At 44.2% G+C, this 25,387-nt stretch overlaps 1 protein-coding gene across 7 annotated transcripts in view; it reads left to right on the top strand.

Moving 5' to 3' along the window:
• The window catches only part of LOC127491794 (uncharacterized), an 86,812-nt gene that overhangs the window by 25,756 nt on the left and 35,669 nt on the right, over positions 1–25,387 (top strand). For 3 of the 7 annotated variants that reach the window (XR_016230883.1, XM_089328380.1, XM_089328381.1), the window contains one exon: positions 5,967–6,129. The exons of 1 other annotated variant lie outside the window; for it this stretch is intronic. The gene's annotated coding sequence lies outside the window, so the exon portion shown is untranslated. Of the gene's footprint in view, positions 1–1,965; positions 2,749–3,047; positions 3,111–5,966; positions 6,130–14,586; positions 15,215–25,387 lie in introns of those variants that run through there. 3 more of the 7 variants (XR_016230882.1, XM_089328382.1, XR_016230881.1) reach the window with 3 other exon arrangements.

The following is a 25,387-nucleotide window of genomic DNA, read 5'->3' as shown; positions in this document are numbered from 1 at the left end:
GTCATCCTATGATGCATAACATTGGCCAGTTCCTTCCAAGTGGGCTTCCTGTAGTTACTGTACAGTCTTCAAACAGGTACATTTAGAAACTCTGCTTACAGTTTACCAGGTATGATCAGACCATTGGTTAACATTGGGAGGAACGTAGCTTTTTAATTGACATCTACTTTCTAGGACATTTACTTTTTAATTAAAAATCAAAGAACCTGGGAAAGAAAATCTGGCATAACAAAGAGGTTGGAAGAGAATGTACACAGAAAATATTTATTATTGATAGCAGGAGGCATTTTATATAAGAAGTTCCTTAAAATTTTTCTTTGTTTTTATGTTGATCTTGGCAACAGTTGATGATCTCTGATTTCTTACAGATCAAGTAGAACTGTGGTTTAGATTTCACAATTTACATAGATGATTTTATAAACTATTATCTTTCTGAAACTATGTGATTCAGGGTGTTTGGAACTTACATTGAAACATTGGACTACATGTGTGCTTGCTTGCCTAACTTGCATTGGTTTAAAATTTTTTTAATGAAATATTCTTACCTTAAATATACTTTTCCAGTGATTAATATTTCCTCCCTCACTGTACTCCTTCTTGTCCCTGTCTCTTTCAATCTCCTCTCTCTCACTCATGGGTAAGTGTTTAAAAATGCCACTTTGTTTTTAATAAACTTGACCTTTTATTTCCTTTTTGCATTGTGCCTTCATCTTTATTTATTTCAACATATTTTCCTATTAGATTATAACCCACAAATCACAATTTACACTATGCTATCTATTTTGACCACTGAGATATTTATGAACCCTACAGTAGAAAGTTCCTTCTAGGAAACCTGACTTTAAATAACTAATCTTCTCCATAATACATGAATTTTGTTAAATTCAGTCTGAAGAGAAGATATTTATGGTCTTTATCCTTTGAGTAGATAGTTCGTCTTAATTAGTGGACTCTTAACTTTTTATTTATTGTACATAAGTATAATGAAAGAAGGAAAGAACCAAAAAATCAGTAACATATAGGTTATTTGTCCCAATATTATGAAACTTAAGTTTTCCTAACCTTCATTTTATTGTATGAGTGGCAATAATAGCATGACAGTACTTCAAAAAGTTTATGAAAACAGAATTAAAATCCAATTTTATTTTGGTGTGAAAACTTTTAAGGGACCAGCGCTGTGGCATAGTAGGTTGGGCTCCCATCTTCAGCGCCAGCTTGCCATATGGCCACTAGAGTCACGGCTGCTCCACTTCCAATCCAGCTCCCTGCTGAGGAAGGCAGTGAAGGATGGCCCAAGAGCTTAGACCCCTGCACCTGCATGGAAAACTCAGAAGAAGCTCCTGGCTCCTGGCTCCTGGCTTCGGATTGGTCCAGCTCAGGGCTCTGTGGCCATTTGGGTAGTGAACCAGCAGATGGTGGACATCTCTCTTTTTCCCTCTCTCTCTATAAATCTGCCTCCCAAATAAATAAATAAATCCTTTTAGATAAAGAGAGAAAAAAAATTTTGAAAGCCATGCTGGTTCACTCCCCAGATGGCTTCAACAGCTAGGACTGAGCCAGCATGAAGCCAGGAGCTTCTTCCAGGTCTCCCACAAGAGTGCAGGGGCCCAAGCACTTAGGCCATCCTCCACTGCTTTCCCAGGTGCATTTACAGGGAGCTGGATCAGAAGAGGAGCAGCGGGGATTTGAACAGACGACCAGAGGGATGCCGGTGCTGCATGCTGCAGCTCAATGCGCTAAGTGGCAACACCAGCCCCGGCACCCCCACCCCTACCCATTCTTAACAGAAAGAAAAGCACAGATTTACTACACAGACTTCCTAAACATTTGTAGGCCAGGCAGTATTTGGAGCTGGGGCTACATGGCTAACACTAGCCTCCAACCTCCTCGAGAATTGTTCACAGCTGGGGAGGGTGGCGCACAACGAACAAGGCAATTACGATACCACTGGGGAAAATCACGGAAAATGTGGGAAAGCCTGGGCCAAGTCTCAACAAGTGCAGTGCAGAGCAGGAACGGGGCCACTGGCATTTGGCAGAAGGGTAGAGGGATCAGTGGAGAACTGGGCTAACAATTGTGATCTTGTTGTGGGCTACCTTGGGCCTAAATTTCTATTCCAGACGCTTGCCTTTTATGAGATTTCTAAGTACAGGCCCAAGCTTGACTGTGCAATGCTACAATATTTACTTACAAAGTGCGGAAAATACACTTGTGAGTTTTCTTCAGGGAAAGTGGGTCAGGAAAGGTAAAGACAGACTTCCATCCCCTGCTTGCTCTGAGTCCCGAGAAGAGGGAGCCAGCTTCTTACAAAACCGGAAGTATTTACATGGCACTGACCCCAAGTCCCGGGTAAGGGGAAGTACTTCCTGAGGGTGGGGTCATCTGATTGACAGGTGGGTAGATAACGGTTACACAGAACGGACGTGGTGTGGCTAACGGCCCCCGACTTACCCGGCCTTTGAGGGTAAAAACTTGCGGCTGCGCTTTGTTAGAGCCTCGCTGGTTTCTCCGCTCGGGTCCTCCAAATCCTTGAGCTTGTGGACTTTGGCGTGAGTGGGTCGTGAGGCCGCCCGGAGATGGCAGCTGGCCGCCCGGGAGGTAGGGGAACCTGGACCGCCCCGTCCGCTGCTTTTCTGTTGTAGAGGAATTGGAAGCTTTCCACGGTCACAGCCGCAGTCCATTCCATTACTGCCACCTGACAGAATAATTGTGCTTTTAGGGAGAAAATTCTCCAGTACTCTGTGATGGGTAAGTGGGGGCTTGTTCTCTTCACTTGGAGAGGAGTCGCTCCAGCTTGATGCTTCCTAGTGCTGGGGGATGGGATGGACATTTTTGCTCAGAGGAGTCTTTTTTATATGATCATTGTTTTGAAGCAATGTTCCCTGGGAAACTGCTTGATGTTTTTCTATGTAACAGGGGTATTAGACATTTAGAAACTGAGTGTATGTGAATTCGTATTGAAATAGCTGAAGATTAGTATGGAGAAAGCAAATGTGTTTATTTCATAAAAAATCATATTTAATTAAAAAATCCAATCTTGTTTTCAGAATAAGGATATAATGAACAGAAGAAAGCATCCAATGACCGCAATTCTTTCAAATGTTTATATGGTATGAAAAAGTTTCTATCTAAAATACACAGGTCCTTAACTCACACTAGATTTTAAGTTCTTTATGCTCTCCCGTGTTATGGGTCATATGAAGAAATTAATATATGCCACTGCCAAGCTGATGCTTGACATAAAAGCTCTTGCATTCATGGTATTCTGAGGGTGTGGGAAGGTAAATTAATATAAAGTATATTTGTTAGCATCCAATGTTTTGATGAAGATTGTGAAAGGAAAAAAGCATCTATTCATTAGATGATACAGACGCACTGCATTGGAGATACAAAAGTTGATTTCAGTAAACTGGAGTTCAGACCACAATCTCGAGGAGTCAAGCACATATTCTAAGCATTGAAGGGGATGTTAAACAATGTCTACCTCACTGGTTTTGAATGCTATCTTGCATGTGATCAATTACAAAGAATAATTGATCAGGTCAAGCATCTTCTGATTGCCAAACCCTTCCTTACACCAAAGGGGTTGCATCAAAATTGAATGGAAGTATAAGAAGTTCACTGGTTATGTGAATTCTGAAAAATTTCCAGGAGTTCCTGCTCAAAATCTATGCAGTTTACTTTTCTAAATTTATGAATGAAAATGTCAGGGTCCAGAGAAGTTAAATCATATTATGTAAAATAACCAAAGTAGTTTTTGAGAAAACTGAGACTGACTCCTTATTCATAGGGTGAATTATTTTAATATAGAAATTAAAAGGGGGAGGAGTTAGAAAGAAACTCCGATAGATTGTGCTAAATGTGCTTTTCAGGTTTCTTTACATTTTCTACTCTGCTGCGATCCAAATCTTGTCATTTGTTGATGGATTCAATTCTCCTGACTGCTACGTGTCTAACTCTGTGTCACATCCATCGTTATTCATCCTTTGGCATAGGAATTAGTGTCATTTAAGAAAATGTTCTCTAGGATGTCAGGACATAAAGCTGTTGGAGGGGTTAAAGTCAAGTTGGGAAATGAGGAAGAAGAGAGGAATAATATGACTATTGCTTTAAGAAATTATCACTGAAGAGGCAAGAGTGATGGTGATAGCTGGGTAATAGAGAAAGGATGAAAATCTTTATGGGGCATGAAGAAAACAGTGAGAAAATGACAGAGACATATTTCTAGATGGAATAGTATTACTGCAGCAAAAACCTGAAGGCGAGAACGTTGCCTAACAAACAGCTTCAAATTACTAATGCCTTCCAACAACAAATTTTTTTCCAATGGACTTGTAGATCAGATCTAGCCTACTGTATTGTACTGTACATGACTTAGCTGGGCTAGAATGCTCTCTGCTTGGCTGGGTTTGGGTTTAGGTTTTATCTGCATGAGTCTTGGGGATCAAAAGCAATCCTAGGTGTGCTTTCTTCAAAGGAAGATGATAGAAAGAGAAGTGATCAAGCCAAACCACTATAGCACATTTGAAGCCTCTGCTTATGGTGGTGCCCCTCACACAATCCACTGGCCCAAGAAAGCCATGTGGTGTAGTCCAACTTCAGTGGGTCAGAAAAGCATCAGGGAGAGGTCATCTACCTCTTTGTAATGAATTTCAGGTTACCTATGGCAAGGCATAATGATCCACTGCCCTCATTGTCACCTTCCTAATAGACAGTGATTTGCATAGTGACTCATAGTCCGGGGTGAATGCTCTTCTGGGCTCCCACAGCTGTGTGTGTTTCCTTCATCACAGCACTTATTATTGTACCATGCAATTCGACGTTCAGGGAGTCTTCACTGAGAGGTGACACTTGAATAAGATCCCTAATGAGGAAAGGGAAAGAACCATACAAACATCTGGGGGAAGGATATTCTAGGCAGAGGTCAGAACACATACACAGGATCTGGAGAAGGGAGGTTGTGCTGAAGATTTGCAGGTAGGGGGTGGTAGCAATAGAGTGAGAGGGAGGATGGTAGAGGATGAGGTCAGGGTTGTAAAGGGATTTGATGATAGATTAGGCAGAAGAGTGAGATAATCTAACGTGAAAGAATAATTCTGTAGTAAGCATGTGGCACACTAGTTAAGATGCCATTTGGGGTGCTTACATCCCATGTAATAGTACCTCGGTTTGAGTCCCAGCCCTACTTCCAATTCTAGCTTCCTCTTAAGGCACACTGTCAGAAGCATCAAGTGACATCTCCGGTATGTGAGCCACTTCACTCATGTCAGAGGTCTAGATTGAGTTTCCAGTTTCTTTTCTTTCTTTCTTTCTTTTCTTTTTAAAAGATGTGTTTATTTATTTAAGAGGGAGTTACAGAAGGAAGGAGGGAGGGAGGGAGGGAGGGAGGGAGGGAGGGAGGGAGGGAGATCGATCGATTGATCGATCTTCCATCCGCTGGTTAACTCCCCAAATGGCTGCAAAGGCTGAAGTTGAACAGATCCAAAGCCAGGAGTCAGGAGCTTCCTCCAGGTCTCCCAAGTGGGTACACAGGCTCAAGCACTTGGGCCATCTTCCACTGCTTTCGCAGGCCATAATTAGCTAGATCAGAAGAGCAGCTGGCACATGAACTGACGCCTATATGGGATGCTGATGAACACAGGTGGAGGCTTAACCTACTACACAGTGCCAGCTCTGAGTTCCCAGGTTCTGGCTTCAGATTGGCCCAATCATAGCTGTTGTGGGCATTTAGGGTAGTGGACCAATGGATGGGAGATCTATCTCTTTCTCTTTGCCTTTCAAATAAAATTAAAATAACATTTATTTATAAAAAAGGATCATTCTGGCTGTCATATTGAGAATACACACTAGGGGGTTGAGGGTAGAAACATGGAAACTGGGGTCAACATTGTGGACCATGCGCTAAGCCACCAGCATCCCATAACTGAGTGCTGATTTGAATCTTGTCTACTCCATTTCCAATTCAGCATCCTAGCAATACACCCGAGAAGGCAGTGGAGGATGACCCGAGTGCTTCAGCACCTCCAACCCATGTGGGAGGGGGGCCCAGGTGGAGTTCCTGCCTCCTGGTTCAGTCTACACCAGTACTGGGCATTGCAGCCACTTGGAGATTAAACCAGAGGATGCCAGGTATGTATGCATTTCTGTATGTATGTATCTATCCATCTGTACCCCCAGTTTCCAGGCATAATGTTAAAGGTAGAGATTGGACGGATATGTTAGAGAGAAGGTCAGTGATGACTTTGACCTTATGAAACATCTGCAACAATTGATTTTTTAAGGTATCTGGAAGACTGCAGGAGAGGCAAGTTTGGAAATAAGTTTTGTTCATGACAGGTTTTGTGATTATTTGACATCTAATTGCAGACACTGAATAGAGACTCAGAGAGAATGAATCTGTTACTTGCTCACAGTTCTTCCTCCCCTCTGCTCTCGTGCTCAGTTCAGCTTCTCGAGTAGAGTATGCATTTCTGCCTCCCTGGTGCTGGGCATGGCTGTGTAAATTGCTTTGGGGAATTAAACGTGGGTGTAAGTGACTTTGTGCCAATTGGGCTGAGACTCTAGACAGTGTGGCAGAAATACAGCAGTCACTTTGAAGACTGTGCTTCACCAGGAGAGGAGCATACCCTTGAGGAGGTGCTGGTACCAGAAAGGGAGCTTTGTGGAGCAGATCTGAACTGAGTCTGCAGCCCGAGGCAGAGGTGCTTTGGCAAACCTATGGAAAATTCAACAGGAAGCGACTACTTGTTATCATAAGCCAGTGTGTTTTTGAATTGTTTGTTATATATTTTATTAAAGCAGAAGCATGCCTACTACAGTTAGGCACTTGAGACTGGAGTTGATGGGACGGGTCTGGCCTCAAAATGTGAAGTTGGGGGTCATCAGCCCATAGATTGCTAGCTCACTAAGGCAGTGAACGTAGAGAAGAGATCCAGGGACTGAGCCATGCAGCCCTGCACTGTGTGCTTGCCAGCGTGGGACTCGGTGCCCAGGAAGAAGAGTTGGCTCTAAATGAAAGCAGGGAGGATTTACTTGTAGTAACAGAGGAAAAGGTGGAATATGTGTGACTGGGTGGGTACAACTAGTGGCAATAGCTTCTAGAACTATTCTTTCTTTAGAGATAGAGGGAAAAGTTATTACTTAACAGTGAAAATGAGGTTCTGGGTTTTTTTAAAAAAAGGTTTATGTATTATTTGAAAGGTGGTGAGAGAGAGAGAGAGAGAGAGAATGTTCCTTCTGCCATTTCACCTCCCAGATGGCCACAAGGTCAGGGCTGGGCCTAGCTAAAGGGAGGAGCCAGGAGCATCTTCCTGGTCATATTACATTGGTGGCAGGGTCCCAATCACTTGGGCCATCCTCCGCTGACCTCCCAGGCACATTAGCAGGGAAATGGATCAGAAGTGGAGCAGCCAGGACTTGAACCAGTGCCCATATGGATTGCCTGCAGCAGGTGGTGGCCCAACCTGCTACACCACAACACCAGCTCCAGGTTCTGGATATTTGAGAATTGAAGAAAGACTTGAGAAAGGACTTTCAGGAGAATGAGAAGTTTGAGATGGTGATTACAATTTATAGAGCAAGATTGTTTTTTCTCTAGTCACATTCAGTATCATGCATGACAGGACAGAGCAGGTAGAGAGTTGCATTTAACCATGATTAGGATTTTGGCGAGTTAGAAGCATCACATAAGAGGGTAAGAGAGTTGAGGTTTTATATAAAAGGGAGACGATGGTCTGTGGATTTTAAACTTCGGAAGGGAGAGTAAAACATACATTAGAAGGATGTGGGGAAAGTGCCAGGTCCTGGTTGGGATTAGGGTATTACAGGGAAAGAGCTGGAAGGACACAAGGTGATGGTGGGGGAGCAGGATGCTTGCTCCTTAGCTTAAGGCGGGGTTGCTATTAAAGGTGGCTGGGTGAGGTGGAAGGTGAGGACACTGAAGATGAGCTCAAGAGCATTAGAAAGGATACCCAGGTGGATATTGGAGGCATGAAGACTGACCGTGAGTAGAGGGCCAGAAGTGACAGTGAGGGGGAGCTTGGTTCTTTGCTGAGTGAAGGAAAGCACCCCAGTGTGTAGATAAGTGCAACAAGGAGGAGTGTTGTGACAGTCTGGGGAGCCAAAGGGAAACCATACCCTGTTGGGAGAACCAAGTCAAGTTGGGGATGTTAAGGATACAGGGGAATTTACTGTGGGTTCTAGAGAGTACATGAAAATGTCCCAGGATTTGGGGATGGATCAGAGATGAGGTTCCAAAAAGCCGGCACACAGCTATCTGGTACAGAGAGTCTGGAGATGAAGGCTGTCGAGGTGGAGCTTTGGGGAGATGAGCTTTTTGAGGTGCTGAATAAATTAGAGATAAGGAAGCACACGCATCCACATCTCGAAGCAGATAGGTGGTGAGAGCTGGTGTAGTGAGCAGCGAGACTGGTGTTTGATCTGTAGCATGGAAATTTGGAGACTCTCCTCTTGATGTCAAGGACAGTGTGGAAGAGGGGCCGAGTGCTTTCATCTGGAGCTTGAAGAGGGCCCAGGGCATGGACTGAGAATGTTGTGGCCTGAGTGGCTGAGGTCATTTTTAACAGTGGGTGTTAGAATCACCTGACATCAGCATGAACTGGGGCTCTTCATTTTCAGGGTTTCAGGTTCAGAACCTGGGACTCTTCTCTCATCATAACCATTCTCTCCTGATTATGTCATAAAAGCCGTGGCACAGCAGCTGTGTGCATGACAGTGATGCTAAAGAGAAAGACACGCATGGAAAGCATTCATGCAAGACACACAGGACTGCTTTCTCTCTTCTACCAGTATATCCACAGCTTTGCTGTGTGGCTGGGGTCAGGGCACTGTCTCTGACCTCAAAAAAATTTCAGAGAGGATAAGTCATGTGCCCAAACTACTTAACATAAGAAGTTTAAATTCTTTCCCCTTCCTCCTCCTTCTTTTTTTTAAGATTTATTTATTTATTTGAAAGTCAGAGTTACACAGAGAGAGAAGGAGAATCAGAGAGAGAGAGAGAGAGAGTCTTCCATCCACTGGCTCACTCCCCAGTTGGCTGAAATGGCTGCACTGATCCGAAGCCAGGAACTTCCTCCAGGTCTCCCATGTAGGTGCAGGGGCCCAAGGACTTGTGCCATCTTTCACTGCTTTCTCAGGCTACAGCAGAGAGCTGGATCGGAATTGGAGCAGCCAGGACTTGAACTGGTGCCCATATGGGATGCTGGCACTGCAGGTGGCAGCTTTATCCAGCCCCTTCCCCTTCCTTCTGTTCTGAACTTGTTGGTGCCACGAGTCAGCTTCACAAGCGAGGAAGGTGTAAGGTGGTGAGTTGCCTGTGTTTACTTTTAAGGAATTCTGCATGCAGTGTTTCATTAGATCCTGCTGAGTGGTACCCTGGGAGAAGATGGATTTCACATACCTTTGAGAGCAAAGACCCTCTTTTCCCCAAATGGAAGGCTGAAAATGATTGATGAGGTCATTTTGGCTGTCTCACAGTAAACTTTCTCTTTATTTTTGCTCAGCAATTGGGGGCATAAATATGCTTTTTTTTAAAAGGCACATTTTCTTTTTTTTAACTTTTGTTTAGTAAATATAGGTTTCCAAAGTACAGTTTATGGATTACAATGGCTTTTCCCCCCATAACTTCCCTCCCACTCACACCCCTCCCATCTCCCACTCCCTCTCCCATTCCATTCACATCAAGATTCATTTTCAATTATCTTTATATGCAGAAGATTGATTTAGTGTATATTAAGTAAAGATTTCATCAGTTTGCACCCACACAGAACACAAAGTGTAAAATACTGTTTCAGTACTAGTTATAGCATTACTTCACATTGGACAACACATTAAGGACAGAGATCCCACATGAGGAGTAAGTACACAGTGACTCCTGTTGTTGACTTAACAATTTAACACTCTTGTTTATGGCATCAGTGATCACCTGAGGCTTTTGTCATGAGTTGCCAAGGCCATGGAAGCCTTTTGAGTTTGCCGATTTTGATCTTATTCAGACAGGGTCATAGTCAAAGTGGAAGTTCTCTCCTCCCTTCAGAGAAAGGCACCTCCTTCTTTGATGGCCCATTTTTTCCACTGGGATCTCACTCGCAGAGATCTTTCATTTAGGTGTTTTTTTTGTTTTGTTTTGTTTTTTTGTTTGTTTGTTTGTTTTTGGTTTTTTTTTGCCAGAGTGTCTTGGCTTTCCATGCCTAAAATACTCTCATGGGCTTTTCAGCCAGATTTAAAGGCACATTTTCAAAGCTACTTCACTTACAATGGTGAATTTTATGACAGAATTTCAACTTTTTTGCCCATTTTAATTCCTGGTGTTAAAGTGTTACATCTGAGTACTTCGCTTAATTGGCGTCCAGAGAGTGACTGACGAGCAAGACTGCTGTTAATCAACTCTGAATCTCCATGGCCAGTTTTCTTTTACCTTCTACGATAACTGTATGTTTAGGGGCTGTCAGGAAGTTGTATGAATCCCTTTGCGAGTCCCACGTTCTAGAAAAGCTCACACGTGGAAAGATAATAAGCCATGTAGCTCCTTGGCAGCCACGTTCCCCTAGGATGGGGTTCATGAATAATGGTGCTTGGCTAGGTTGAAAGACACTGCCTACTGTGCTGCAAAGTGAAATACCTTTCCATTCACCAGGAGTATCCTTTACTTTGGGGTCTTGAGATAAGGGTTGTGAATAGCTCATTCATTCCTTTGCCTTGCCTAAGGAAAACCACACCTGCTTTTTATTTACTCCAAACATCAGATGGAGACAAAATGATCACCAGAAAGAGAATAGCAAGCTGTATGCTGTGATGTATGCACAGTGACTTTTGTGCCATTTGTCCTTAAAGATTTTGTTTATTTGAAAGAGTTGCAGAGAGGGAGGAAGGGAGGAAGGGAGGAAGGGAGGGAGGGAGGGAGGAAGGAAGGGAGGAAGGAAGGGAGAAAGAGAAAGGAAGGAAGGAAGGAAGGAAGGGAGGGAGGGAGGAAGGAAAGAAGGAAGGAAGGAAGGAAGGAAGGAAGGAAGGAAGGAAGGAAGGAAGGAAGGAAGGAAGGAAGGAAGGAAGGAAGGAAGGAAGGAAGGAAGGAAGGAAGATCTGTTGGTTCACTTCCCAGATGGCTACAGTGGCCAGGACTGGGCTGGGCTGGAGCCAGGAGCCAGGAGCTTCTTCCAGTTCTCTTACATGGGTTCAGGACTCAAGCACTTGGGCCATCTTCTCTTGATTTCCCAGGCCATTAGCTGGGAGCTGGATCAGAAATGGAGCAGCCAAGACTCGAACCAGCAGCCATATGGGATTCTGGCATTGCAGGCAATGGCTTTGCCTGCTATGCCACAATGCTGGCCCATGATTTCATTTTTCAGGTGAAAATGTTAGTATGTAGGGTCATTTCTATTATGAAACCAGCAGTAAAATGATATCATAGTTTTATTTGATATACTTCAGGTTCACACCTCTCAGTCATTAAATTGTCACTGAGAACTCACACATATATTTAGAATTTTATAGCAAATGAAAATGCACCTTAAGTTGTTTATCTCTGTGTGCTTGACTAAGGGAATGAAATTTAACATTAACAAATCTGTATGATTTTCCAATTTAGTACAGCAGTATGTAATGTGATTTCAGACTTTCCTATTTAAACAAGATGTGAGGCTTCAAGTTCTTGGAAACATTATCCAGTCTTAGCTAAAGCTGTGCAGATACTTTTGGGCAATTTAAAATAAAATAATATCAAAATTCTTTACCTTTTTTTCTTTTAAATTGATTCTCATGCATCACTGAAAATTTACCACTGGATCATTTCAAATTCTCAGGATGACCATATTAAGAAATGCTATTAAATAATGAGAAATGTTTGTATTGTTTCCTGATGCTGCTGGCATGAAATGACTGCAAACTCAGTGGCTTAGAATGCCATAAATTTATTTTCTTTGAGTTCTGGAGGTATGAAATCTGAAATGGGTCTCAGTAGACTAAAATTAATATGTCAGCAGGGTCATGTTCCTTTGGAAATTTATTTATTTTTGCTTTACGAGAGAGAGAAAGGAGGGAGGGAATGAGATATATATATCTTTTATATATATATATATATATATATATTTTCACTGCTTCACTCCCCAAATAGCTGAAAAGGCCAGGACTGGGCTAAGCTGAAGCCAGGAGCCAGGAACTCAGTCTTGGTCCCCCAGGTGAGTGTCAAGAACTCAAGTAGTTGAGCCAACACCTGCTGCCTCCAGAGCACACATCAGCAGGAGTTGGATCTGAAATGGAGTAGCCAGGACTGGAACCAGGCAATCTGATATGGGATACCACTTGGTGACCCAAGTGGTCACTTAAGCTACTACACTAACTGCCCACCTGATTATATTCTTTTGAAGCCTCCAAGGAAGCATTTTTTTTTTTTTTGCCTTTTTCAGCTTTCACAGGGTGTCTGCCTTCATTGCCTGTGACCCCTGATCTCATTTCCAAAGCCAGCAGCATCAGGCCCAGGCCTTCTCATTATGTCATTTCCCTGGCTCACTCTCTCCTGTCTCCCTCTTCCACTTCCTATAATTACTTGGGGCCCATAAGCCAGGATAGCTTCCCTAGCTAAGGTCATCTGATTAGCAAATTTAAACCCCTCTGCAGGTTTACTTCTCCTTACCCTATAACTTAGCTATTTCATAGGCCCCAGAGTTTAGGATTCTGAGGGAGCTCTTCTGTCTCCCACAAAAGTTAACAAGGAAAATGTATTACTTAGAGCAGCATCGATCTTGTGAGCCAACCATAGGTCAGTGCAAATTTAGATAAAGATGTGAGTTATAGTTAAATTGCCTCTTAACATAATTCATAGCTTGTGTACCTAGAAATTGTGGGTTTTGATGTTTCACAAAACTCATGCTTTACACACTACCTTCATGATATTGCCACATTCTTATGCTAGTATTCATTGAATATTTTTCCTTTTCATCAACTCATTTTAAAAAACGTAATGGGGCCGGCACCGCAGCTCACTAGGCTATCCTCCACCTAGCAGCACCAGCACACCGGGTTCTAGTCCCGGTCGGGGTGCCGGATTCTGTCCCGGTTGCCCCTCTTCCAGGCCAGCTCTCTGCTGTGGCCCGGTAAGGCAGTGGAGGATGGCCCAAGTACTTGGGCCCTGCACCCCATGGGAGACCAGGAGAAGCACCTGGCTCCTGCCTTCAGATCAGCGCGGTGTGCCGGCTGCAGCGCGCTGGCTGCGGCGGCCATTGGAGGGTGAACCAATGGCAAAGGAAGACCTTTCTCTCTGTCTCTCTCTCTCACTATCCACTCTGCCTGTCAAAAAAAAAACCTTAATGACTTTTTGAAAGTATGAATATAACAGGAAAAAAGAGACAAATAAAAACAAGTATAAGAGATAGTATAATGAATACATGTCATGGTCAGTTGGTCCAAACCCTCAGAATGTAGAAGACTGGGAGTGGAATATAAGCTGTGAGCTCTGCGTGATGATGATATAGGATAGATTTATCAGCTGAAACACATGGAACACTCTGGTGGGGGATGCTGATAGTGGGGGACATTGTGTACATATGGGGGCAATGGGTATGGGGAATATCTCTGTACTTTGCTGTCAGTTTTTGCTGGGAACCAAAAACTGATTTTAACAAAGTCTTTAGACAAATGTGAAAGTATGAAGAATCTAGGCAGAGAGTCAGGTAGCTGCCACCAGAGTTGGTGGGTGGTTTGAGTGCAAGGCAGAAAGAAGGGTGTCTGGGATTGGCCATGCCCATCCAGGGAGGCTGAGGATAGGAAGCTGCAGAATGGCAGTGCCCACTGCCCGGTCAGCATCCTGGAGGAATGCAGTGGACTGGTGAGGAGGGAGGGGCACCAGCCTAGGAAGGCTATGTTGAACATGCAGGTGGTGGTGTTGGGGGGGAGACAGGGGCTGATGGTGACAGGGGTGAAGGGGGTGGGTGGGACTAAATATGGGGCTGCAGATAGGATGCCTGTGACTGAAGAAGCATGGGCAGCTGAGAGAAGAGTCCCTTAAGTCAAGTTGTTCTTCTCTCTGTTGTTTGCATATGCAGGCTGGTGCTGTCAGGGTCACAAGAGATTGCCGGCACTGGCCAGAAACTCCCACTTTGTCTTTGCTTTCTTAAGGCAAGAGGGAGAATGGAAGGCGAGTGTTGGGTTTGAGTTGTGGGAGAGACAGGTAGTGTTAGAGGTCAGGTGGGGAGTTGGAGTGCCAAGACTAGAACTGAAGCTGTGCTCCAGAAGCAGACAGAGGCTTGGCTGTGAGAGTAGCAGAGAAAAGAGGCTACTGAGGGAGAGGCATTGCTTTGAAAGAAGAGAGTGGTGGACAGAGAAACTACTTAGAATGTCAGATGGGACTGTCATGATGTCAATTTCCAGGTAAGGATATGGACAAAAGGGCCCAAGCCTGCAGAAAGATCTGGGAGGAAGAAGAGCACAAAAGTGCTCTGAGTTTGGTATTTAGGGAGGATTCCTAGCTACCAGCGTGTATGCTGTGACATAAAATGTTCCACCATGCTCTGCATCCCTACTCGACTGTCACTGGTAGTCTGCTTCCCCCTTTCTCCTCCACTATCATTGTCACAGGTTTCCTCCTTGGGAGAATGCCTGTTAGGGGTTCCCCTGCCTTACAGTAGGCTGCTGCTGGCAGGCTGGGTACAGCCTGGCATCCATCTGCCCCAAACTAGAAGATTGTGGAGACTGTGGACCATTGAGAAGAGGGGTCCCAGGGTGGGAGAGTGGACAAGCTGCATGGCAACTTTCAAGGGAAAGAAGTGTTTGTGGGTTGTTTGGTAAGTCTAGCTGATTACACCACCATCACTCAAATTTGTGACTGTACTAAAAACCACTGAACTGTGTACTTGGGAAGAATGAATTGTATGAAATGTGAAATACTTTTCCATTAAAAATATTTATAGGTTGGCCGGTGCTGCGGCTCACTAGGCTAATCCTCCGCCTGTGGTGCAGGCACCCCAGATTCTAGTCCCAGTTGGGGCACTGGTTCTGTCCTGGTTGTTCCTCTTCCAGTCCAGCTCTCTACCGCGGCCCAGGAAGGCAGTGGAGGATGGCCCAAGTGCTAGGGCCCTGCACCTGCATGGGAAACCAGGAGGCAGCACCTGGCTCCTGGCTTTGAATTGGCGCAGCACGCCGGCCATTTGGGGGGTGAACCAATGGAAGGAAGACCTTTCTCTCTGTCTCTCTCTCTCTTACTGTCTAACTCTGCCTGTCAAAAAAATAAAATAAAATAAAAAAATATTTATAGGCAAACATGAAAAAGATTTATTGAATATTTACCGTGTGACAGGTACTGTTGTTGGTAATTTGATAATTAGCACACCCCAAAACTGGTGGGAGAAGTTGCTATAGAACCTCTCAAGCTGGGGCCTCTTGGCTAATAGGTAGAAAGCCAGTTGATGACCTTGGGGTGGTAGAAAGAAGGAGGTATTTATTGTACAGTGCAGAGTAAAGAGCCAAGAAGCTGTTGGCTAATTCTTGGACTTCCAAGGCTGTCCAAGAGTTTGAGTGAAGGTTCTTCTAGAGTTTGGGCTGAGAAGTGTAGGTTTATCTTGTGTCCAAGTTCCTGATTGGTTGGCCATGCTTATGCACTGCCTTTGAGCAGTCAGTGGTGCCGGGCTCTTTAGGGAACTTTTAAGATGGCCAAGTGGGGTTCATTCAGTCAGGGGACCCCACATAGGTGGTAGTTACACCTTGCTCAAGGTCTGGAGTTCCTAGAGAAGAAATCCCTTGAGACAGGGCCAAACATCAAGATGTTATCTACTGGAGGAACAAGTGACTTTGTGGCTGCAGTGACTGGAAACTTGTAGGGCTGGCTACACTATTCCCTAAATTCAGTGGAGTAAGTGGTTGATTTGCTATCAAAAAGGCAGGGCAACAACATTTCAAGCTGAGGGAATGGAGGCTAGGAGACTGAGGCACAGTGGACCTTGGCATCTGTATTGGAACAACTGCATTGGAGCTCAGTTTGAAATTCATTAGTGAATAAAACAAAAATCCCTGCCTTCCTGGAGCTTAATGCTAATGGGAGAAGTCCGGTGAACTTAGTTCACACAAGTGTCAGAGTAGGCGCTGAAAGAGACTTGAGTAAAATTTCAGGTGGAGGTACAAGAGCCAGGAAAGCAAAAATGGAGCTGTGAAAAATGGTGAATGGGTCGATCTTGGCGGGGAATGACAGTTTCCTTTTCTGAATCAAGAGAAAACAAAGAGATGATTGGTGGGGCCAGAGCTGTGGCACTGCTGGATAAAGCCCTGGCCTGAAGCACCGGGATCCCATATGGGTGCCAGTTCAAGTCCTGGCTGCTCCTCTTGCAATCCAGCTCTCTTCTATGGTCTGGGATAGCAGTGGAAGATGGCTTAAGTCCTTGGGCTCCTGCACCCACATGGTAGACCCAGAAGAAGCTCCTGGCTCCTTGTTTCAGATCGGTGCAGCTCTGGCCATTGCAGCCATCTGGGGGGTGAACTAGCAGATGAAAGACCTCTCTCTGTGTCTCTACCTCTCTCTGTAATTCTGTCTTTCAAATAAATAAAATAAATCTTTAAAAAAAGCAAAGAGATAGTAGGCCTAGAAGCTGCAAAATTTTAAGGTCAAAGTACAGGAAGCCAGCCGTTTTCTATCTGATGGTGTTATCTCCATGAAGAGGGATGGAGCTTACTTCCTATGCTGACTTCCCTTGTGTGCATAGAGGACTCCATCATGCTCTCCCCAGGGCAATGATCTAGTATCTGGGTGTCTGGTGCCATTGATCACAGGTGAGGATGTCCATCTGTGCAGTTGTTCTTGCCTAGGTCTCTCTATCCCACCAGGGCAACTAATGGACTTTTCATCAGGCTATTTAGTCTTCCCTTGAAGGCTGTGAATGATTGCAAAAGCTCACTCTGCATTTTCAGGTGCCCTGTGTTCCTGCTCTTCATTAATAGCTCAGTAAAAATCTGGAACATGATCATCTTGCCAACATTTACTTCATTTCCAGAACAGGAGTGAAGGTGGGTTACTAGGCTGTGTTTCAGTTAGTGGGAGGATACAGTAGACTATGCTATCGTGCATTTTTGTTTGTGGTTATAAAATGCAACCTAAGTGATTTAAGCAGAAGGCTTTAAGTTGAACAGGACTCTCCTGGGTGGAAATACTCCTAGAATCCACTAGAGGGAGCTATATTGCCATTGAAGTAAGAGTGGCACTAATGAGATACGGATTCCTAAGTTTTCAGAGCATGTATTTTAGTACATTTCCCCAGATGAACAGGAGAAAAGGAGAGGATTTCTAAAGTTTGTCTCGGCAAATTTCTTCAGGGTTGAGGGATTACATGTAGGGATGCTCAGTTATTGGCAGGCTCCTGGAACAGGCATGGAATAGTCAAGGTTTATGGTGCATCAAAGGTCTCCCTGAGCACATCAAACGTCTTTAAAGCAATTCTGTTTGTTTGGTTTTGATCTGATGTGGCTTTTCCAAGGCTGGAATTCAAAGCTGCCTTTGCTTTGTCTCCGCTGTTCATTTTCTTGGCAGTGGTAGGAGAGGGTTCATGCTGCCTAAACTGGGATAATCCTTGCTGGGAAGTGCCCTCCTTAGATGCATTTCCTCCTTTGGACAAGAAGTCCCAGAAGACTGAATGTTTGGTTTTTTGTCTTCTTTACCTATGAAGAGGCAAAGCTGAACTTCTGATGACTCCACAGATGAGGAGCAGAGTGCAAAATAGTGTGTATTTGTGTTTGGAAATTCATACTCACTGCCTCACCTCCTTAGATTCATGTGCTCAGGGAGACAGAAATCTTGATAATTTCAACGTAAAACGTTATTACTAGAGTATGTGTGAGTTTGATTTGGCTTCCTTTCAGAAATCTTTTGTATCTCTGTACGTTTGCACATACTGTTGGTTAATGATATTTTCAGGGCTTGACATTCTGAACTCTGCTCCATTCTCAGAGCTGTTACTTCCATGAGTCTTCCCATTCACCTTCCCTTGCTTCCCAGTCACAATGTTCTTCCAGTGATTTGTCTTCCTCTCCAGCTTCCCCCGTGGCCATCCTCTACTGGGGAGGCTGTATTGTGGAGATACTATAAGGGTACGGGCAGGAGACATTTCAGCAGGGCTCAAGTCCCAGCTGCATGTGATCCAGAGTGAGGTGCTGAAGCTCTCTGCGCCTTAGTCTCACGTGTTGCATAGTGGGGATAGTGATAGTGCCCACCTCACTGGATTGCTGTGAAGATGAGTTCATATGGGAGAAATATCCCCACCTGAAGTGCTTAGCACCAGGCTTGTTTCACATTCCAGCCTTTTTCAAATTTTGGGATATTTTCAAAGATTTTAGCATTTGAGCATCCCTGGTTTGGAAGTGCCTGGGGCATTTTGGATTAGGGGTACTCAACCTGTATTTATAAGGGGCTTATAAGTGTTTTGGCCCCTGCCACCCAGAGTGAGACCCAAGTGAAGTTCCTGGCTCCTGACTTTGGCCTGGCCCAGCCTGGCTGTTGCAGCCATCTGGGGAGTGAAGCAGCAGGTAGAAGATAACTCTCTTTCTCTCCCCCTCCCTTTCTTTCTGTAACTTTGACTTTCAAATAAATAAATCTTTAGAAAAGGGGAGGGGGGAGTGGCTTAGATATAGGAAACATACTTTCAGTATTGGCTGATTTTACTATTCTCTTTCCCCTAGAGACTGTCTTTTTGTTTTAAAAATACTTATCTGTTTGAAATGCAGAGTGAAATACTTATCTGTTTGAAATGCAGAGTGACTTAGAGAGGGAGAGATGGGATGAGGGTGGAGGAGGAAAGAGAGATCAATCTATCTTCTAGTGGTTAATGCCCCAATGCCCACAACAGCTAGACCTGGTCCAGGCTGAAACCTGGACCCCATCTGAGTCTTCCGTAGGAGTGGCAGGGGCCCATGAAATTGAACCATCTTTTACTTCCTTCCCAGGTGCATTAGCAAGAGCTGGATTGGAAACTTCAGGACTTGAACTAGCATTCTAATCCTGCCCCTGGAGACTGTCTTTGTGGAGGTCATCTATACTCCAAGTCTCCACTATCTCCTTCATATTTTCTCTGAGCTTTCTCCTCAAACTTTCTAGACAGATGCAAGAGTTTCTGATGCACTACTCCTGCTTGCCTCACCGTGCTAGCCTGTGGCTTCTCTCCGCCATACAGAAAATGTTGTTCTCATGTGACTTGAGGGCACAAGGGAGAAGTCTCATCATCCATGTAGGAGGGAGAGATTTGTGTCTAAATCTCATATGTTCAATACAGAGCCTAGCACAGCTTAGGTAGTAAATACATTAAACTCTATGAACAAAGGCTTAACTTCTATATCAATGGGAGTGCTTTCTTGTTCATAGTCCTTAAGCCTGTCCTTAATGTGTTGATTAGAAATAGCATGTTCCACAACATAATTAAAATGTGAAAAATGTTATAAATAAAATGCCACCACTCTATTTCCAATCTTCTTTCTCACATTTCATAGGTCCTTTGGGAATTCTCTGCATTAATATTACTCAAACTCACTCTTCTTGGTCTGGTGCCTCCCCACTCCAACTCCCAAAGTGGTCTGTGATTTCTTAGAATGCTAGGGCTATGAAAGAAGCAGAGAGAAAACCAGATCTTCTTTAGAGATCAGGATGTGGGAGAGGCGAGGATATTCTTGCATTCAACGTACATTTACATTATGTAAGACACTAGCAGAGGTTTCTAGGAGTCACAGACTATACTTGAGGATATGAAGGAATAGTCACAGGGAAGAAGAATTGAGCTGTGCCTTGAAGATGTGAGGATTTATTCTGCCCACGTGAATAGGGAGGAAATTTGAAGCTGAGACACTGCATCTACCAAGGCTCAAATGCTGTGGAGTTATGGAGCTTGAATTCTCTCTGGGGCATGGAGAGCAGTTGACTCAGGCAAGAGATTCTGAGGAAGCAAAGGTGGAAATGTTGAGGAAGGGATTGCTTCATTTTAGAAGACAACAGGACCCAGTTATGAGTTGGGAAGGAGAATGTAATGTGAATAAGTTGGAGTAAACTGAAGTTTTTAGCAAGGGTTTCTAGAAGATTTTGTGTGAAATATAAAATGTAGGAGGTGGAGTAGCTTATTTGGAGAGTTGGGATGGGGTAACTTTAAAAATTTATTTATTAAGAAAAGGGGAGGGGAGGAGGAGGAGGAGGAGGAGGAGGAGAGAGAGAGAGAGAGAGAGAGAGAGAGAGAGAGAGAGAGATCTCCTATCCGCAAGTTCACTGCTCAGATACTCAGTGGCTGGGACAGGACTGGGCTGAAGCCAGGATTCAGGAACTAAATTCAGTTCTCCCAAGTGGGTGGCAGAAGGCCAGTTATTTGGGTTATCACTGCTGCCTCCTAGGATTTGTATTAGTAGAAAGTTAAAGTCAGGAGCTGGAGCTGGGTATTGATGTGGGACAAGAACGTCTTAATAGAAATTTTAACTGCTGGGATAAACACCCACTCAGATATGGGAGAACTAGTCAGGGAGTTTGTTAGGGAAAAATGAGCTGGGAGTTTTCCCCACTGTTTCTGTTGCTGCAGTCCTGCACTGTAACTCCACCCCTAACATGTCAGTCCAGTATGCCCACTTTCTCAAGATGCACCTGCATCTCATCCACAGCTGGGAAGGAGGAGATGCCATGATGAATGAGTGGAATTTAAACTCTGTGCAGAGGTGCCATGGAACTCCCCAAAACCTTATGCACACTAAACTCCACCCCTTTTGAATATTTAATCAGGGTACCATCTCCTACCCTGTAAAGGGAACTGCGGCATGTGGAAGTAGCCCTTTTGGCTTCGTACCCTTGCTGCTGGCTCCCCTCTCCCCTTCTCCCACACTCTGTCTTCTAACACATGTTTCTGGCCCTCGCATGGCAGGTGTCCCCCATCATGGGGTTGCCTGCAATCATGAACATATTCACACTCTCGCTTTCAGTAAATTCGGCTGCCATTTGTGTTCCTTATCATGACTCTGCTTTGAATTCTTATCTCATGCTGGGGCAAGTAATTTTGGAATTTGGGGTACCATATGATATCACTGTGTGCTTATTAATAAATTCCCAATATAAATAAGCCTGTGTGGGTTCTTGCCTAATGATCAGAGAAGAATTCTGAATACTGGCACAAATGAATGAGGCAGCATGATACATTTTAAGCTTTTATTCAGTGGGAGAAATGCAGAGGAGAGGGCCCTATCTAAAAGAGAGAAAAATCTGGATTCATACTGAGCACCAGGAGCCAGCCACATGGAGGAGCATGCAGGCCAGGAAGCATGAGGTGGGTGGCCTGAAGGCCACGCACCCTAGAGGCTCAGAGCTGCATGGGCCCATGCTGGCAAAAGGCCAGAAAATGAAAAAGGGCTGGGCATACCGTGTCCCAGGCTTTTAATCCACTTTCAAAGGAGAGTGGTTAATTAACTTGATTGGCCAGTGGACACAGGTGTGGTCAGAGTGGGGCATGAGGTCACACAGGGGCGTGGTGAAGGCATGGTCTTCCAGCTCACAAACCTAATCAGTTTTTCCTGTATGCCTGTCTACATCACAAGGACTTGAAATAAAACCAGGGAAACGTATTCCCATATCACTTCAAGGGCAGGGATGATTTAATATTGGGGCATACACAGTATGAGTTTCCAGACACATGTGCATATAAGACTGTCATGCCCCAAGTTGGACATGCTGGGCTGGAAGGCAGGAGAGGAGCTCTGCGTGCAGCTGAGGAGGGGGAGTGAGACCCCTGGGAGGGCTGCTCAGGAGAGGCAGCAAGGGTCAGATGTGCTCACCAAGGGTGCAGCCATCTAGTCAGCCTTACACTTTCCAAGATTGTTTTAAGGGAAACCATATTCAAGGAATAATCACCTTCATAAGTACTGTTTCCTAGAACTGACTTCCTGGGCAGTCATCCGAGGTAGAAGTTCTCTTTGCTACTTTTGCTTCACAAAATCTCTTTGCTTATGTTACAGTAGAGAAGCATGCCTTCACCCAGAAGGGATCTCCCATGGGGGGCATTTTCCTGGGGCTTCAGAGTCAGCAGGAGAGCAGGCACGTGGACAGTCCCATCATTCCTGTAGTCAAGGCAAGTCAATCTCCCTTCTAATTAAGGGTACAGTCCCTAGGCCCTCCCCATGGCGCATCAGGTTAAACCATTTCTTCCAATGCCATATCAGAGCGCTGGTTTGAATCTGTTTCCAATTCATCTCTCTGCTAAAACATTCCGGGAAGCTGTAGAAGATGGCCCAAAGTACTTGGACCCCCAACACCCATATGGGAAACCCAGATGGAGTACTCTTGGCTTCCACTTGGCCCAGTTCCAGCTCTTACCAGTGGATAGACTCTTCTCTCTCTCCCTCTCCCTCTCCCTCTCCCTCTCCCTCTCCCTCTCCCTCTCCCTCTCCCTCTCCCTCTCCCTCTCCCTTGCTCTGCCTTTCAAATAAATAAATAAATCTTAAAGGAATACAGTCCCAATAAAGTTGCACTTTTGGTTTTTATTTTATTTAAAGATTTGTTTATGTAATTGAAAGGCAGAGTTACAGAGAGGCAGAGGCAGAGAGAGAGAGTGAGAGAGAGTGTCTTACCCCCTACATGGCCGTAACAGCTGGAGCTGAGCCAATCTGAAGCCAGGAGCCAGGAGCTCCTGGAAATGAAGCAAGTAGCTTTGTTACAAGGCCTTTCATTTCTGTCGATTAAAAACAGCATCATCTTGGGAAAAAATTGCACTGAAAATGCATCAGTATCTGGCCCATGAATCAACTGTGTAGATGTAGAGGTGATGGAGCCATCTAGTTCTCCATTCCTGCTGACTTAGCCACTGAAATTACATGGTTAGTTGTCTTCGTTCTGATTCTTTATGCTTCCTCTGATTATTATGTGGCTTCCCATGGATCTTTGTCCCAATGTCCACATGATATCTGATCCACTGGGCTGCTGTGTGTCTCATCGTCTATGCATTCTTTGGCATTCTTACTTATGCATCAATATTGTGGGAGTTCAGTTGTGAGACAGATTTCTGAGACAGCAGTCATCTGCTAGTTGATATTTTCTGTGTGTACACTGAGTTGTGGGGCTTTCCCTGATTTAACGCCATCATTTACTGAGATGCTAGGTGGCTGGTGTTTTTGCTAATAGTATTTCCTCCTCAAATCACCTGGCTTTTTGAATGACAGTGTCTGGTTTGGCTGTCCCATTTCCTCTTGCCTGATGTCTTTTCTTCTAACTTTTCCATTCCATTCCTGTCTGATGAGACAGTTCACAGCTTATAGCTGTGGCTCCCAGATTTGTGTGCACATTAGAATTGTTTTGAGCATTTAAATACTCCCAATACCAAGTCTACCTCTTAGAGCAAGTAAATCAGAATGTAACTGGATAATGGATGGAACCCAAGGTAATTCTGATTAATAGCCAAGGTTGGGAACCGCTGTTTTAGGTAGACTCTCTTGATTTATTTAGCCCATTTGATTTCTTCCTTTTCCAGATTCCTTTTACACTCATCACATTTTTGCATTTTTGCCTTTTTAGAGAAAGATTTATATTTTTTGAAAGTTTGGGCAGGGAGAGAGAGAGAGACAGAGAGACAGAGACAGAGATATCTTTCATCCATTGGCTCACTCCCCAAATGACCACAATGGTGGTGACTGGGCCAGGCCAATGCCAGGAGCTAGGAGCTTCTTCTGGGTCTCCCACATTGATGGCAGGGCCAAGTTCTTGGTCAATCTTTGGCTGCTTTTCCCAAACCATTGGCAGAGAGCTGGATTAGAAGTAGAGCTGCTGGGACACAAACTGATGGCTACATGGGATGACAGCATTGCCATGATGCTGGCCCCTGTTTTTTTGTCTTTATAAACAGAAAATGCACTGCATATGAGCATGGGTTATGTATGATTTATTAAATTAACTGTCACATACATCAATAGCTTGAATAAATTATAGCCTACCATACTTAAAATTAACCATATTTCTCTGGAATTGCATAAACATATTTGAACATTGATAAAATATAAACCATATTCTGTGGAATTGGGTAATCCTAATATTTACTTTTGTTGCAAGTTGTATAGGAGAATGTGTACATATATGTGTGTATATGTAAATATATGTAAGTATAATGATGTCCCTGACTTAACAGCTGTTCAAATTATCATTTTTTGACTCTACTAGTAGTGATCAAACAATTTGCATTCATCAGAAACTGTACTTCAATTTTTTTCTAAAAATTTATTTATTTGAGGGGTAGAGTTACAGAGAGAGAGAAGGAGAGACACAGATATCTTCCATCCGCTGGTTCACTCCCCAAATGGCCTGGCCAGAAGCCAGGAGCTTCTTCTCGATCTCCCACATGGGTGCAGAGGCCAAAGCACTTGGACCATCTTCCATTGCTTTCCCAGGCCATTAGCAGTGAGCTGGATGTGAAGTGGAGCAGCCAGGACTCAAATTGGTACCCGTACGGGATGTTGGCACTGCAGGCCACAACTTTACCTGCTATGCTGCAGCACCAGTCCCCAATCTTGGAATTTTGATTTTTTCCCCCAGCTAGTGATGTATGGTAAGATATTCTCTTGTGATTGTAGGCAGGGGTGAACTGCAGCTCCCAGCCAGCCACACAATCATGAGGGTAAATAGCTAGTGTTGGGCAATATAATGCATTGTTAAGTTATGGTGTATGGCAAGTTAGGTATAAGAAATAGGTTTTATTGTTATTTAATATTTTTTGACTGGCATATAAAAAATAAAAATTGCACTTATTTATGGGGTGTTGTACAATGTCTCAACACAATCATGCATTGTTCAAGCAGAATAAAAGTATGTATCTCCTAAAACTTCTAGCATTTCTTTTTTTAAAAATTTATTCATTTATTTGAAGGGCAGATTTTCAGAGAGGCAGAGGCAGAGAGAGAGAGTGAGTGAGAGAGAGAGAGTTCTTCCATCTGCTGGTTCACTCCCCAGATGACTGCAACTGCCAGAGCTGCGCCAATCTGAAGCCAGGAGCCAGGAGCTTTTTCCAGGTCTCCCACGTGGGTGCAGGGGCCCAAGTCCATCTTCTACTGCTTTCCCAGGCCATAGCATAGAGCTAGATCAGAAGTGCAGCAGCTGGGACTCAAACCAGCACCCATATGGAATGCTGGCACTGCAGGCAGCAACTTTACTTGCTACGCCACAGCTTTGGTCCCTCTAGCATTGCTTTATGGTGAAAATATTCAAAATCCTCTCTTCTAACCAAAAACAATACAATACATTATTGTGGTCTCTAGTCACCTTATTGTACAACAGAATGCTAGTATTTCCTTCTCTTGTTTTATTGTAACTTATACCTTGCTCAGCATTCTCCAATCCCTGCTACTCATACTCTCTCCAGCCTCTGGGAACCACCACTCTACTCTTCTTTGTTGAGACAGTTCC

The sequence above is a fragment of the Oryctolagus cuniculus genome, chromosome 3 (genome assembly GCF_051225735.1).
Source record: "Oryctolagus cuniculus isolate XC-2025 breed Fujian yellow rabbit chromosome 3, ASM5122573v1, whole genome shotgun sequence".
In the NCBI taxonomy this organism is placed as follows: Eukaryota; Metazoa; Chordata; class Mammalia; order Lagomorpha; family Leporidae; genus Oryctolagus; species Oryctolagus cuniculus.
Note: the sequence above shows the minus strand (reverse complement) of the source record. Positions and strands in the feature narration are given on the sequence as shown.